Source organism: Macaca nemestrina, chromosome 4 (assembly GCF_043159975.1).
Source record: "Macaca nemestrina isolate mMacNem1 chromosome 4, mMacNem.hap1, whole genome shotgun sequence".
In the NCBI taxonomy this organism is placed as follows: Eukaryota; Metazoa; Chordata; class Mammalia; order Primates; family Cercopithecidae; genus Macaca; species Macaca nemestrina.
The window spans coordinates 119,890,168-119,906,712 of record NC_092128.1 but is presented as its reverse complement, the minus strand read 5'-3'; the positions used below and the strand labels follow the sequence as shown (position 1 = coordinate 119,906,712).

The following is a 16,545-nucleotide window of genomic DNA, read 5'->3' as shown; positions in this document are numbered from 1 at the left end:
GAACTTATTTGTGATCTCACATATGATTTATTCTAGAGAATGTTCCATGTGAACTTGCGAAAGATGTGTATTTAGCTGCTGTTGGGTGAAATGGTCTGTATATGTTTTTGAGGTCCATTTGGTCCACGATGTTATTCAAGCCTGGTATTTCCCTATTTATTTTATGTATGGCTGATCTGTTCATTATTGTAAATGTGATGTCGAAGTCTCCTACTATTGTAATGCTATTTCTTCCTTCAGATATTGGATGCATTTATATCTATAATTGTTATATATTTCTATTGAAGTTACTCTTTTACCATTATGTCATGACTTTATTTGCCTCTTGTGACAATTTTTGACTTAAAGTCTGATTTATCCGATAAAGGTATAGCCACCCCCTTTTTTGGTTGCCATTTTCTTGGAATATCTTTCATCATCATTACATTTTTTAGCTTATGTGTGTCTCGAAATCTAAAGTGGGTGTCTTGCAGGCAGTAGATAGTCGAATGTTGTTTTGTTTTGTTTTTATCTGTTCTTCCAATTTATGTTCTTTAATCAGTGATCTTAATTCATTTACATTTAAACTAATCATTTATAGATGAGGATTTGCAATTATCATCTTGTTTTTTCCTGTTTGTTTTGCAGTTCTTTGTTCCCTCTTGCTGTTTTCTTTTGTGATTTGATAATTTTTTGGAGTAACATATTTTGATTCTTTTGTCTTAATCTTTTTTGTGTCTGCTACACATTTTTATTTTTGTCTACAGTTACCATGAGGCTTGCATACTTCTTATTGTTAGAGCAGTCTACTTTGAACTGCTAACAACCTGACTTTAATCACACACAAAAACTCTCCAGCTTCATTCTCAAAGCACCCACTTGATATTATCAATGTCAGAATTTACTTCCTTTTACATTGTTTATCCTTTATCCAAATTTTGTGGCTATATCTATTCTTAATACTATGTCTATTAAAACTAATATTAGGGTTAAAAGTGATTTATGCACCACTGTCTTATATTGTATTATACACCAATGTTATATTGTTATTACAATGTTATATTGTTATAGTGTTGTATTGTTATAATGTTATTACAATGTTATATTATTATATTTTCTGTATTTATGTATATATTTACCTTGAACAATGATACTTACACTCCAATACGCTTTTGTGTTGCTGTTCAGTATCCTTTTGTTTCAACCTGAAGATTTCCCTTCAGCACTCTTTGTAAGGCTGGTCTAATGGTGATGAACTGTCTTCGTTTTTGTTTGTCTGGGAAAATATTGATTTCTTCTTTATTTTTAAAGAACAGTTTCGCTGGGTACAGTTTTCTTGTATGGCACTTTTTTTTGTTGTTGTTTCATCAATTTGAATATATCATTCTAGTTCTCTGGGTTGCAAGGTTTCTGCTGAGAAGTTCACTTACAGTCTTAGGTAAATTATCTTGTATGTAATGAGTCAGTTTTCTCATGCTACTTTTAAATTCTCTGTCTTATACTGGAAAATAGGATTGTAATTTTTGCTTTGCTGTGGATTTATTTGTAATCAGATTTTTTGGGGATTCTTTGGGATCTTTGAATCTGTATGTTCATTTCCCTCTCTAGATGTTTGGGTTATTTTTTAAAATAAACTTTCTTCTTTCTGTTTCCTCCCTTCTTAGACTTCAATCATGCATATATTGATTAGTTCATTTGATGGTTTTCCATGAGTCTCATTGGCTTTCTTCACTGTTTTTCATTTTAATTTTTGTTCCTTTTACCGGGTAATATCAAATGACCTGTGTTCTAGCTTACCAGTTATTTCTTCTATTTGATTGGGTCAGTTGTTGAACATTCAACTGAATTTTTTTGCTTCAATAATCATAGTCTTCAGCTCTAGAATTTTTGCTGGGTCCTATCCCTTTATTAAACTTCATATTTTGTGGCCATGTTGCCCAAAGTAACTTATAGATTCAATGCTATTCCCATTAAACTACCATTGTCATTCTTTATAGAACTAGAAAAAAACTACTTTAAAATTCATATGGAAACCAAAAAGAGCCCATATTGCCAAAACAGTCCTAAGCAAAAAGAACAAAGCTGGAAGCATCATTCTACTCAACTTCAAACTGCACTACAAGGCTAGAGTGACCAAAACAGCATGGTACTGGTACCAAAATAGGCACATAGACCAATGAAACAGAATAGAGATCTCAGAAATGGAACCACACATCTACAATCATCTGATCTTTGACTAACCTGACAAAAGCAAGCAATGGGGAAAGATTCTTTATTTAATAAATGGTTCTGGGAAAACTGGCTAGCCATTTGCAGAAAATTAAAACTGGACCCTTTCCTTACAGTTTATACAAAAATTAACTCAAGATGGATTAAAGACTTAAATGTAAAGCCCAAAATTATACAAACCCTAAAGGAAAACCTAGGCAATACCATTCACGACATATAGGCATGAGCAAAGATTTGCTTTTGACATTTTCATTATAAAATCTTTGAGAAAATTTTTGCAATCTATCCATCTGTCAAATGTCTAGTATCCAGAATCTACAAGAAACTTAAATAAATTTACAAGAAAAAACAGCCCCATTAAAAAGTAGTTGAAGGACATGAGCAGACACTTTTCAAAAGAAGATGTGACCAAAAAACATACGAAAAGAAAGCTTAACATCACTGATCATTAGAGAAATGCAAATCAAAACCACAATGAGACACCATCTCCCACCAGTCAGAATAACAATTTTTAAAAATTCAAGAAACAACAGGTGCTGGCAAGGGTGTGGAGAGATAGGAATGCTTTTACACTGTTGGTGGGAATGTAAATTAGTTCAACCATTGTAGAGTACACTGTGGTAATTCTTCAAAGACCCAGAACCAGAAATACCATTTGACCCAGCAAGCTCATTACTGGGTATATACCCAAAGGAATATAAGTCATTCTATTATAAAGATACATACAAATATATGTTTGTTGCAGCACTGTTCACAATAGCAAAGACATAGAATCAACCCAAATGCCCACCAATCAGATTGGATAAAGAAAATGTGGTACATATATACCATGGGATACTATGTAGCCATAAAAAGGAATGAGATCATGTCCTTTGTAGGGACATTGATGAAGCTGGAAACCATTATTCTCAGCAAACTAACAGAAGAACAGAAAACCAAACACTGCATGCTCTCACTTATATGTGGGAGCTGAACAATGAGAACACATGGGCATAGGGAGGGGAACAATACACACTGTGGCCTATTGTGGGTGGCAGGGGGAGGGAGTGCATCAGGATAAATAGCTAATGCATGTGAGGCTTAAAATCTAGGTGATGGGTTGATCTGTGTAGCAAACCACAATGGCACACATTCACCTGTGCAACAAACCTGAACATCATGCACATATATCCTGGAACATAACGTTAAATTAAATTAAGAAAATTCAAATAAAAAATAAATAAGTAAACTTATATTTTGTTCATGTATTGTTTTCCTGATTATATTTTGTTCATTCCTTTTCTGTCATCTTGTAGCTCACTTATTTTCTTCAAGAGATTATTTTGAATTCTTTTTTGACAGTTCTTTGATTTCCATTTTTTTTTAAGGGTCAGTAACAGCAGCTTCACTTTTTTTCATTTGGTAGCATCATGGCTCCTTCATTCTTTATAACTCTTTATCATGCACTGGTATTTACACATTTGAAGAAGTAATTAACTCTTACATCCTTTGCAGACTGGCTTCAGCAGGGAAACCTTTTTTACCAGTCAGTCTAGCCAGAGTTTCTGGGAAGGCTGGCTGGAGGAGTCTATGGGACACTGGGTCTATTGCTAGGTTCTTTAGGTGGGCCTATAGTCAGGTTGATGGGTGCAGGCCTTGTGGCCTTCATTTCAGAAACTGCAGAGAAGTCAGATGCTCACTTTACTCCCACTTTCTTTTGTGGACAAACTCATGGACTGAGAGTTATCTTTTTTTTTTTTTTTCTTTTTTTCTTTTTTTTTTTGACACTGCATTATGTGAGTTTTTGAGAGAGGGGAAGTGTGTGAGCAAAACTGTTTTTCTTACCCTCTTCAATATCTTTTATCACTTCTGTGCTCCAATTGGGTAAAGAATCCTCTCACCTGGATCACCTGGATTCTGAAGTTCTCATGAACATATTTTTGTTTGTAAATGATCGTTAACTTTGTGTCTTAGTAAGAGGACGAGGACTGGAAACTCTTTTTTTTTTTGAGACAGAGTCTCGCTCTTGTTGCCGAGGCTGGAGTGCAGTGGCACCGTCTCGGCTCACTGCAACCTCTGCCTCCCAAGTTCAAGCAATTCTCCTGCCTCAGCCTCCCAAGTAGCTGGTATTACAGGCATACACCACCATGCCCAGCTAATTTTGTATTTTTAGTGGAGAGGCTGGAGTGCAGTGGCACCGTCTCGGCTCACTGCAACCTCTGCCTCCCAAGTTCAAGCAATTCTCCTGCCTCAGCCTCCCAAGTAGCTGGTATTACAGGCATACACCACCATGCCCAGCTAATTTTGTATTTTTAGTGGAGACGGGGTTTCATCGTATTGGCCAGGCTGGTCTCAAACTCCTGACCTCATGTGATCCACTCACCTTGGCCTCCCAAAGTGCTGGGATTACAGGCATGAGTCAACGCATCCGGCCAGGACTGGAAACTTTTATTCCACTGTCTTGCTGACATCAATTCCCCAAATTCCTTCAATGTGAAGTTCCTGCCAGTGTTACTTCCTCTGCAACAACTTTGTCATTTTTATCTTGATCACTTTCCTCATTTATGTAAGTAGATTCACTTCACTCAGTTTCTGTGGCTACACATCTATAGTTTCTTGAACAGTGGTAGTGTTAATACTCCCACAGCTGGCTATTTTTTTCCGTAACTCCATTTTAATTCAATTCAAATTTTATTTCTAATACATCACTTATCACTTATTTGTTGCATGTATATATACATATATATAATTTTTTAACCAAATCCTTCATTTTAATTATTCATATTGACTTATCACATGAAGACAAGGAAGAAGCACAACTTCATGCTTTGCTGCCTGTGTAGGAGCTAAATAACAGATGTAGTTACTCATTACCAGTGGACTTTGTAATAAGTGCTATAATTGGTCACTAATCATAATTCAAATCTGTTATTTATATTGTGATTTGTGGATTAAATAACTGGAAGAAAGTTTGTACTCTATGCAACTACTGCTAGTTAATATACCATGAAGTTGAATCATGCTGTTTGGGAACTGGCACTATTTAATATTTGACAATTTTTATTGATATATTTTTATATTCACTAACCTTTCTATCTTTGATATCCAATCTCCTATCAGTCACACTCAGTATATATTTTTAAAACTCACACAGTGAAATTTTCATATGTAATTTTGGTCTTTTTAATATCTTTAATATCGCTACTTAACGTTTTTTAACATGTAGAATAGTTATATCTGTTTAAGTCTCTATCTGCTAAATCTAATGTCTGTTAGGTTTGTTTCAGTAGATTTAGTGATGTACTCATTACATTTAATAGTTTCTTACTTCTTTGTATACCTAGTGATATTAGATTGTATGTTAGAAATTACACATCTATTTTCTTTTGTGCTGGTTATTTTCGTATTTCCATAAATATTAATTAGCTTAGTTCTCAGATGCAATTAAATTATTTTTAAATGCTATGATCTTTTCAGGTCTAATTTTTAATAATTATTGAGTGGGACAAAACTAATCATAATTATTCTTTACTAGTGTATTAACACACATCTGCGTGCTTCCCCAATGTCTTAGGAATTATGAGTCTTTCCAGTCTGGCTTGAAATAACAGGCATTGTTTCTGGACCTGTTGTTTGAATCACACAGTTTCCTCTAGTTGTTTTAGGCATTTTCTTTCCTCAGCCTATCACATTTTCCTCAGAAATATATGTGATTAGTACTTAGATGACTACTTGAAGGCAAACCTCTGAGGATATTCAGAATTCTTTCTTTACATAGCTTTCTTCTCTCTGATATTCTTTTTTTATGTTCTCTTCAGAGTCCTGGCTGTATTTATTTAACTCAGAAAATTCCCTGGACTCTCTCTGGGTTTCCCTCACCTGTGCTCTAACTTGTACCTACTTTCTCAGAGGAGTGAGCTGGCCGATTGTAGCCCTCACTTCATTTGCTTAACATCCTTCAGGGATAACTGCCCATTGCTTTCTCAAGTTCATTGTCTTGAAACCATCACTTGATATAGTTTATCAATTTTTTGGTTGTTTCAGGAAAAAGGTTAAGTTCTGCCTCCATTATTTCATTTTAGTTGAAAGTGTAAGTCTCTCCAATCTATTATTTGTTATTAAAGCAGCATTTTTATATTGCTAATCAGGTTAACCTATCTTATGGCAAAATGCACACACACCACAACAGTTCTACCTATGGGGAATCATCAAAACCCCTCACAAAAGTTTCTGAAGTACTTGCAGTTTATGAATTATGTATTCTTGCTTCTAACCATTCATACATTTTTATCCTTGCTTAGCATACCCTTTCCATTGGTTGGTTGATACCTGATTTTACATATACAATGGACTCTTGAACATTAGTTTGAACTGCGTGAGTCCGCTTATCTGCAAATTTTCTTCCATCCCTACCACCCCTGAGAAAGCAGAACAATCCCTCTCTTTTCTCCTCAGTCTCAACTCAGTGTGAAGACAATCATGAAGACCTTTATAATGATTTACTTCCATTTAATGAATAGTAAATATATTTTCTTTTTTATTAATTTTTTTTCTTTTTCTTTCTTTTTTGTTTTTAGAAGGAGTCTCGGTCTGTCACCCAGGCTGCAGTGCAGTGGCATGATTTTGGCTCACTGCAGCCTTCGCCTCCCAGGTTCAAGCAATTTTCCTGTCTCAGTCTCCAGAGTAGCTGGGGCCACAGGCACCCACCACCACCTGGTTAATTTTTGTATTTTTAGTAGAGACGGGGTTTCACCATATTGGTCAGATTGGTCTCGAACTCCTGACCTCAGGTGACACACCTGCCTCGGTCTCCCAAAATGCTGGGATTACAGGCGTAAGCCACTGCACCTGGCCTTATTTTCTTAATAGCATTTCCTTTTATTGTAATAAATTACAATAAATTATTGCTTAATTTACTGTGAAAATATAGTGTATAGTACATATAGGATACTAAATATATGGTAATCAGTTGTTTATGTTATTGGTAAGGCTTTTGGTCAACATTTGGCTATTAATAGTTAAGGTTTGGGGGAGTCAAAAGCCATGCACAAATTTTCAACTATAAAGGGGGTCTATATCCCGAACCCCTGCATTGTTTAAGAGACAATTGTATTTACAAATCTTAGTTTAAATGTCTCTTTAAGAAACCTTCAATGACCACCAAAACCAGTTAGATCTCCTTCTTTTCAAAATCTATAACTTCTTGTACTTTATCCGAGATAGCATCAGGTAACATTGCATTTTCATTGCTTGCTTGCTTAATTTTTCATTTGTATGTTGACTGTGATTTCCTTTCAGGTGTGGTTGAGAATTTTTACCATACCATGTTCCCCTAGCATAATTCATAAGGCATGACAAAAGCCCAGAAACAATTATTGAATCTATGAAATTATAAAATGTATTTTGTTTATTTGGAGCATTTCAAGTAAGTTCCTACCCAAGAAAGAAATGTTAAGCATATTTTAATCTCTGACCTCCTTGAAAATGTCAATGATAAAGCAATCCACTTGACTGCGTGTGATAAGGTTTGGCTCTGTGTCCCTACCCAAATTTCACCTTGAATTGTAATTCGAACTGTAAACCCCACGTGTTGGGGAAGGGACCTCATGGGAGGTGATTAGATTATGGAGGTGGTTCGCCTATGCTGTTCTTGTGATAGTTAGTGAGTTTTCATGAGGTCTGATGGCTTCACAAGGGGCTTTTTTCCACCTTGCTCTGCACTTCTCCTTCCTGCTGCATACGACGAAGGCCATGTTTGCTTCCCCTTCCGCCATGATTATAAGTTGCCTGAGGCCTCCGCAGCCCTGTGGAACTGTGGGTCAATTAAAACTCTTTCCTTTATAAATTGCCCAGTCTTGGGAAGATCTTTATAGCAGCATAAGAATGAACTAATATGGTGTGCTTGAAGAATCATTTTTGGAATTGAACAAAATCAGCTGATTTAAGCCTCAGCACTCACACTGTTGAATAATATAATTATTTATCCTTTATCCTAATTAACCTCTTCAAATCTCTTAAAAACCTGACTTAACATTTAGGAAGTACAGGTTATTTTTATGTTTTAATCTACACCAGATGATTCAGCTAAAAATCAACTAATTCAATCACTATAGTTTAAATGAATATAGACTCTGATTTTTGGATGATGTTCTCATAAACACCAACTAAACAGAGAATGAGTCATAATATCTCTAAGGTATTTAAGCAATCAAGCCCCAGAGCCAGCAGGAAGGAAAGTTAACTAACATAACTCATCCAGGACACAGACATTATTGGAAATGTAATTTCTGCTTCAGCAGTACATTTTGAGGGATGCTAAAAGAATTACAGTGAAAGTCTGAGAGAATAATCATGTTCTTATAAGTTCAATATTGGATAGAGCAGTTCCTTTGAAATAAATACAACCGAATAAAACTATTGAATATCCTTAGACATATAAAATATCATGCTTCCACATACACATTAAAGGCATGATCAGATGTTGTGGCATGTGTGTGCATTTGTACATGAGGGACTGTGAGAGTGGAAGATAGGAAAAGAGCAAGAGAGTGATTATAGATAGCCACTTCAGAGTTCAAAGATGGAGTGATATTTCTAGGAAAGTATAAGTACTGTTACATTCCTACTAAATAGTTACATCAAGTTTGAAGCTGCCAAAAGATGGTCTTATCCTAATTGAGTAACTCTTGTAAGGTGTTTAGTATTATACTTAATTTAAAATGAGATATAAATTAGAAACATGTCACTTAAAATTGCATATGCTTTTTTTTTTATAAAACATAAGCCTCGTGATTTCTTTTGAACACACCACATCAATTATTTAATTTAGTTTGCTTTTAACTTGTAGACATATGGAAAGTGCATTAATGCAGAGCCCCAAAGGAATCCAGAGATGTTTGGAAAAATACTGATCTTTAAGTCCACCCCAGAAAGTCTAACTGAATGACCTTGAGTACAGCCTAAGTGTCAGGACATTTATAGTCTCCTCAGGGGATTCTAAGGTATGACTAAGGTGGAGAAACACTCTATAAAAGGAATATAGGCTTCCAAGCACGAATTTTAAGGATTTTACAATAAATTTTACTTATGAATGTTTTTTTCTTTCTGTATAATTTGAATTTCAGCAGTTAAATAGATTTCACACTAAGGTAGAAATATGCAAACTTTCTCTAGAGCTTCCACCCTAAATATCTCCCAATAATGTGATAAGAAACGTTTTTCTTAATGTCATTCCCGAGTGGCAAATATAGCAATTATCATGATATGTATCATCTTTAACTCCCTTTAATGTTCAACCCAATATTTCCAGTTACTTATAGCCATAGACTTTCTACAGCAAGCTTGCTTATTTGCAGTGATATAAGTCTTAGTTGAAGTGATATACGAAGTTAAAGGCAAGGGAAACAGAAGCTATGTCCTTTAGAAGGCTTGAGGTCAAGGGTATAGACTGGAAACCCAGAGGGATGAATGAGATAACTCCTGAAGACAGAATGTAAAAGGTAATGGGGTAAGAGAATAGTATCTCTGAAGCAGTTGGAAAAAAAAAAAAAAAAAAAAAAAAAAAGAAAGACAGACATTGACAGAGTTCTCATGAGAAGAAATTAGGTAAACTTTAATCCTAACCAAGTGCTGCCGTTGGAGAAATAGTATTTGGCTGGACCCTCAGGTCTCATATGTGATAATTCTGTCTTTACACAGCCACCTATTGCAGTTTGCAGTCTTTAAATAGGATATGTGAATGGAAGACAAAGTTTGCAAAATTAATTCTTTGTTTTGCCACAAATTACAGTGATTTATCTTGCCTCAATTTCTAGTGATTTATCTTAGATGGCATGGGTATCTAGTTTTGTCTCGCTTGTACCTAGCATACGTGGCTTAAAATAACTGAGAGAAGATCAAGAGACATTCTGAGACTTTTTGATCCTAAATCTATACCCGAATCTTGGCCTGTTAGATCTTGGTATTCTGAAGATGAAAGTAACTGATTCTGTGAAAGTGTGGCAGGTGAAATGCAAAAGACAGGGTAGATCTCTGAGGCTTAGAGCAGAGTGGATTTCCTCTGCCCACATGGGTCTCCCTAAACCGGATGGATACCACAGGTCATCATGCCACACTTATTACTTGGAGAAAAGAGGGTAGGAGGTAAGTAAGGTGATCAAGAGACCTCTGCTAAATACATTCAGAGCCTTCTCCTCTTCTCTCACAGTGCACACTCTACCACCAGGTACCCTGAGTCAATGTTTCCTCTTAATAGATGACTGATTTAACACATGTTGTAAAGGACACAGTGTAGCCTTTGAATCCCACTGTAAACCATTTGGTACATTTTGCTAAATAATAATGTTAAAAAAAAAACCATATGTCTTCCATCCAAATATAGATTGAGCATGTGTCAGACATCATCTTCAAATCATAAAATAATGAGGGAACACAAATGATGTTAACAGCAGTCCAAAAAACAACTGATAACCAAGATAAAGATATATGGACAATTTAGCAGATGCCTGGGTTAAGTGCAATATTGGTTAATATGCAACAGGGCTATAAACCATGCTATTTGGGATTATATATTCAATTGGATAGAAATTATTTGCAGCTCTATTGGATAAAAATCTCTAAGGTATCCTAAGCCCCCACATAGTTGTAAAATAGCCTATTGATTAGAAAGTTAACACCAGTACTGCACTAAAAGAAAACTCAGTCTTTTTTTGTTGGCCCATTTCCAAGTTTCAGATAATTTTTCTTAGTAGTTTGGTATATTTGGCTTGAAAGTCTGCATGAGGTGGTGGGAGCAAAGGGAACCAAAGGAAGAGACTTTCATCATTCCAGGCACTGTGTTGAGAACTTCACGTACTATAGCTCATTTACTCCTCACCACACAGTAGGCATTGCAAGCTCACCTTTATTGGTGTAGAAAATCTGGTTTAAAGAATTGGCCCAGCGTGGTGGCTCACGCCTGTAATCCCAGCACTTTCGGAGGCCAAGGCGGGCAGATCACGAGGTCAGGAGATCAAGACCATCCTGGCTAACATGGTGAAACCTCGACTCTACTAAAAATACAAAAAATTAGCAGGGATTGGTGGCGGACACCTGTAGTCCCAGCTACTTGGGAGGCTGAAGCAGGAGAATGGCCTGAACCCCGGAGGGGGAGTTTGCAGTGAGCCAAGATGGCGCCACTGCACTCCATCCTGGGCGACAGAGGGAGACTCCGTCTCAAAAAAAAAAAAAAAAAAAAAAAAAAATTAAGTAGGCCAGGCCCGGTGACTCACACCTGTAATCCCAGCACTTTGGGAGGCAAGAAGCAAGCGGATCACTTGAGGTCAGGAATTCGAGACCAGCCTGGCCAACATGGCGAAACCCCATCTCTACTAAAAACACAAAAATTAGCCAGTCCTGGTGGAGCATGCCTGTAATCTCAACCACACAGGTGGTTGAGGCAGGAGTATCACTTGAACCCAGGAGGTGGAGGTTGCAGTGAGCCAAGATCATGCCACTGCACTCCAGCCTGGGCAACAGAGTGAGACTTTGTCAAAAACAAAACAAAACAAATAGAACAAAACAAAACAAATAGAACAAAACAAAACAATACAAAAAAAAAAAAAAACAACAAGTAACTTTTTCACAGTACCTTGAAGTCTTGAAGTTAGGGAAGGTGGTAACTGGTCTATCCAATTTCAAGATCCTTAGTTTCTTCCATCACAACCTTCTGCTTTTCTTAAAGAAATGTGTGTTCCCAACCAAAAGGACATCCACACTGGAAACTTCCACTTAGGTTGTGCAAAAACATGATTTAGAGCACACAGTTTTTTTGGTCTCAACCTCAATTCTGTGTCATTCTTCAAATAGATTCTGACCTGTTTCTAAATTCCCAGGCTCTTTACTTTTGCTTATTCTGGATGATGAGTCAGGCACTCTATCCTGGCCGCTTTCACTTCGGCTGCCTCAGACAAACACTTCTGGGAAGTAAGAAGTTAAGGAGCTGCTTCAGGGAAGTAAGAAGGATACTCAGTTAAATCTCCTTATAACTGTTTTTCACTGGCAAATGAACTAATAGTGTTTGCTAGGGAGAGGAGAAAGTCCTTATCAATGGGAAGCTTTGAATGGGCTGTGCTTGGTTGTTTAGGATTGCTCATGATACGTATACTTGGGATCCATGAAGTTACAAGGCATGATACTGAAGAAAATGTCATGTAAGCTAGATAACTATCTGAGTATGAATTGAAGATGCTTCTTGACTCAGGTGCCTTTCTTTCCCCTCAGGATGTAACTATATATATTATTTAGAGACCTTATATGCAAATAGATAGAGCCCATATCCAGTGTAGTGAGAAGAGACCTAGAGACTGGTGGGCAACACTCCAGACCTCGCTATGCTTCAATACGCTTTGTGGTTACTTGGACCCTTGAAATTATGAATATGTTTTGGTGCTGACAAAGATCTGAGATTTCCATGAGTCTTATTTGACTACCTGATCCTGTTTTATCTCAATTGCTTCCTAAATTTGGCTAAGAAATTTATGGGCTCACCATTTAAAATTGTGTAGATTGGGTACTGCACAATTCTAGGGGTCTCTATTTGCATTGTAGACTATGAACAGTTGGTTCTGTGTAGCACAGGGTGAGTGATGACATGCAGCATTTCTCCTGCAGAATAACCCAGGCTTCAAAGGAAAGGAGTAGGCAACAGAAGTTTCCATATTAATTCCCTTTGACATTTTATAAAAATCAAGAACAATTGTTACATTAAAAATAAAAGTTTTTAAAATATAAAATTGATTTTAATGCATGTTATGAATGTACAATCCTAAGTTAGAGGGTTCTGATGGATAACTTTGTAATCTAACTGTAAAATCTATTATACATTTAATATTCATATTCTGTTAGTGATGACTTGCACTCTGAAGAAACTAACTATGCCATTACCTGCCTCAATGTCAGAGGAACACCATATGATATTCAACAGGACTACTGAAAATAGAGAGGAGCACCACACAAGTAGAAATAAATATCAACATTATCAAAAAGCCAACTACCTCATGACCTTGAGTTGCAGTTAGCAATTTGTTTGTTTGTTTATTTAATGTAAAGGGCAAATAATGCATATTTTAGATATTAGGGAATTCAGTCCCCTGTTTCAACTACTCATCTCTGCTAGTATAATGAGAAAGCAGCCATAGACAATACAAAAATGGATAATCATTCCATTGTTGTTTACAAAAAGAGACAGTGGCCCATTGGGGAGAGTATATCTGTTGATGGATGGCCATTTCAGGTTCTCTAGAAAAGGCAATAAAGCTCATTTTAGAGATGCTGCCCATGGCAACTCTTGGAGATGATTTAGATTTAGATAAAGGGTTTAATTTTATAAACTGCAGATTGTCTGGTGTGCCAGCAAGACTTGCTCTGAAGCAATCTTCAGTCTCTGAGCAGACTGGGTTTCCTGTGTAATGTTAATATCGATCTTGGTAAAAATTTCACACCTTACGTATGTCACAAATGGCAGTAGGAGAACGTATTGTGTGTTCTCACTCTCACCATCATCTTTCCAAAGCTCAGGATTACATTCATCTTGCTGATGTGTGAGAAAGTGTATAAACCCAGTGTGCAATGGTGAGACTTGGCAGAGCCCTGCTCTTGATCAAACCAATAGTTTGGGTGACTCACAGAGAAAAGGGCTGGGCCTGGGGTTGATTCCCGGAGTAGTGGCAGAAGGTGGAATTCTCAGAGAGATTGATGAGATGGATTCAGAAACTTAAGTTCATTTGAAATGTTTGGAACTGAGCTGAAATTCAGGCTCAGAGAGATGCTTTTGATCAAAGGCAGAAATATAAATGAGAGTAGAATCAAGAATCAGAAAAAAGGAAGAAACAGATCAAAGAGGTTCCTGATTGGGTGCAAGGGAAGATGCTGTAGTGATCATTGGAAAGCCCCCTAGGTGGTTGTAATCTGTGAAATGCCTCTGTGTCAGAATAACCTAAGTGTTGTTATTTAATGTAGTTAACTCTGCCTTGAAAATAATCAGAACATGGTAGGAAGGTTTTCCATTTTCAAGTGTTTTAGATTTCTTTTCTCTAATTTTTATTACTTTTTTTTTTCTTTTGCTGTGACAGGGTGTGTTTTCAAAGTGAAAGGATTCTGCATGGAGCACAGGAGTTATTTAAATAAGCAAGGCACGCATCTTCGTTTATTTGCATGTGTTGTGTTCTTGACACCATTTCCTGAAGTGACTCCTCTGGCCCTCCATAAACTTCATGGAGTTGATTTCAGAATAAGTCTGGGCCTCTGTATTCTCCTCACAAGTGAACAATGGTAGCATTCATACTTGTTATGCTAAGAAGAGCATCCTCCAACTCTGTTTTGTACACTTACATCATGATAATGGGCTTCGAACTGATGCTGTCAGCTTTCAGATGTCGTAATCTGAATCTTTAAGGTATGTATGTTGGATTTAGAACAAGTAGTAGAAGAATACCATTTTTTTTGAATGGGAGAATTCTGTGTTATGCTGTTCTTTTTTAATGTGATGAGTAAAGATTTGGATCTGTTTCAGGATTTAAATGGATAAGCATCCTTTAAAAAAAAAAACAAAACATTTTTAACTTAGAAATACCAATTCACTTGACTTCCCAGAATGATTTGCAAATGCAAAGCACTTCCTCTGAGTAAATGGAGGGTTGTTATGGTATTCAATAAATAGTGTGGGCTGAGGCAAAAGGAGAAAGCCTCCATCCTTCCAGAGGAGTTTAGCTCATCAAGAACATAGGCATGCAGTCAAGTCACTGTGAATGATGTGGTTTCTACACGAATCCCTTCCATTAGAATTTGGGTTATGTGGGAGTAGAAGTGTCATCTAAGGAGGCCAGCTGTCTTCTTAGGCTGTGCCATTTATAGGATTCTTGTGATCTGGATTCTTGTTCCCAGCTTTGCAGTTTCAGCATTTTGCAGTTTTAAAGACATTCAGAGTTGATCAGATGTGAGGAGAAAAACAGACGCTAAGCAAGTACCAGGAGACTGGCTTATCCACCAAAGACTGATCTGCAAAATTGAATGGGAGAGACCCTTTCCCTGTGTGTGGGATGCTCTGTCTCCTATGAAGAAATTTCATCAGTGGTAGTGTGAATGTGGAATCATAATAATATAATTTCAGATGTTTATCAACCTGTGACCATGTGCTAGTTCTCTACATTTTATGTCAGATCTTATTTAAAACTCAACAATCTATAAAGTAGATACTGTTATTATCACTACTTTCCAAAGGGAAATGGAGGTTTTTGTCAGCCAGAGGTGACAGAGCTAGTGAGTGGTGGGTTTTGTTGTGACTGCAGCAGCCTGGCTTTAGCTCTCTCTTAACCCTTAGCACACATGCAAATGAGCATCCAGATACCATACCTTCCATAAAACACTGATCAACGCAATGCTACCCTTCCGGGCTCATGAGGCCAAGTGAGATATTTGGTCTTAACTAAGGCTTGTTTTTAAGGTTTTTTAAAGATTGTCTTTGGCACAGTGATTTGGAAATTATGCATTCACTAGTAAAGGTAACAGTTTGTTTCATTCCAGTGTTGAGTTCACTTCAATTCAACTCAATTCAGCATTCATTGAGAAGCATGTGCCATAGAATTAATACCGGATGAGTATTATTTCATCAAATCCTCTCAATAGCCTGATAACACTCCTTTGGTATATGAAGAATTTAGGCTCAAATATCTTACTTAATTTTCTCCAAGTCTGACAGACTACATTACAAAATATTGAAGAGAAGTCTTTGAGAAACAAAATAACCTATTTCTAATCAACCTGCCGCCATTTACTGCCTCATTGACGCTGAGTGATTTATAACCTTGGAGATAATATCCCAACCACACAAAGTGTCATCAAGACAGAAGGTGATTATTCATATGAAAGTACTTTTTAAACACTATGCAGCTCTTCTCAGAAAAATTGCTAAGTTAAAATGCTGCGGCCACCTTTGCCTCTAGAACATCATTCAAAAACAAGACAAATGAGAAGGAGGTATTTCAACTCCAGGTACAACAATACCAGGAAAGATACACAATCCTGAAACACAAAATATGAGAAAGGCTGCTGAGCAGAGTGAAGTTCAGGTAGGGGTGCTGGAAGGTATTGAAGTGGAGCTGTAGATTTCAGACAAGCAGGACAAAACTGAAGGGTGCTATTCTCCCTGGAAACAGGGATGCCAGCTGGAAGAGAACAGCTCTGTTCTGTGGACTGTGCTCGATGCTTTGGCCTGGGGAGAAATACAGGCTAAATAACTTACATGGACACATCTATCTGTGCTATGCTTCCTGCCAGTCTGGAACATGGTCTTCTCTCTCTTCCTCACAAACTTTCTGCAAA

The 16,545-nt window shown here is 36.9% G+C and overlaps 1 long non-coding RNA gene across 1 annotated transcript in view; it reads right to left on the bottom strand.

Moving 5' to 3' along the window:
* Positions 1-11,925, bottom strand: part of LOC139362550 (uncharacterized) — a 62,308-nt gene extending 50,383 nt beyond the window's left edge. The window contains exon 1 of the long non-coding RNA XR_011621695.1: positions 11,816-11,925. This is a non-coding gene — a long non-coding RNA (uncharacterized lncRNA). The remainder of the gene's footprint in view (positions 1-11,815) is intronic.
* Between the last annotated feature and the right edge of the window lie 4,620 nt (positions 11,926-16,545).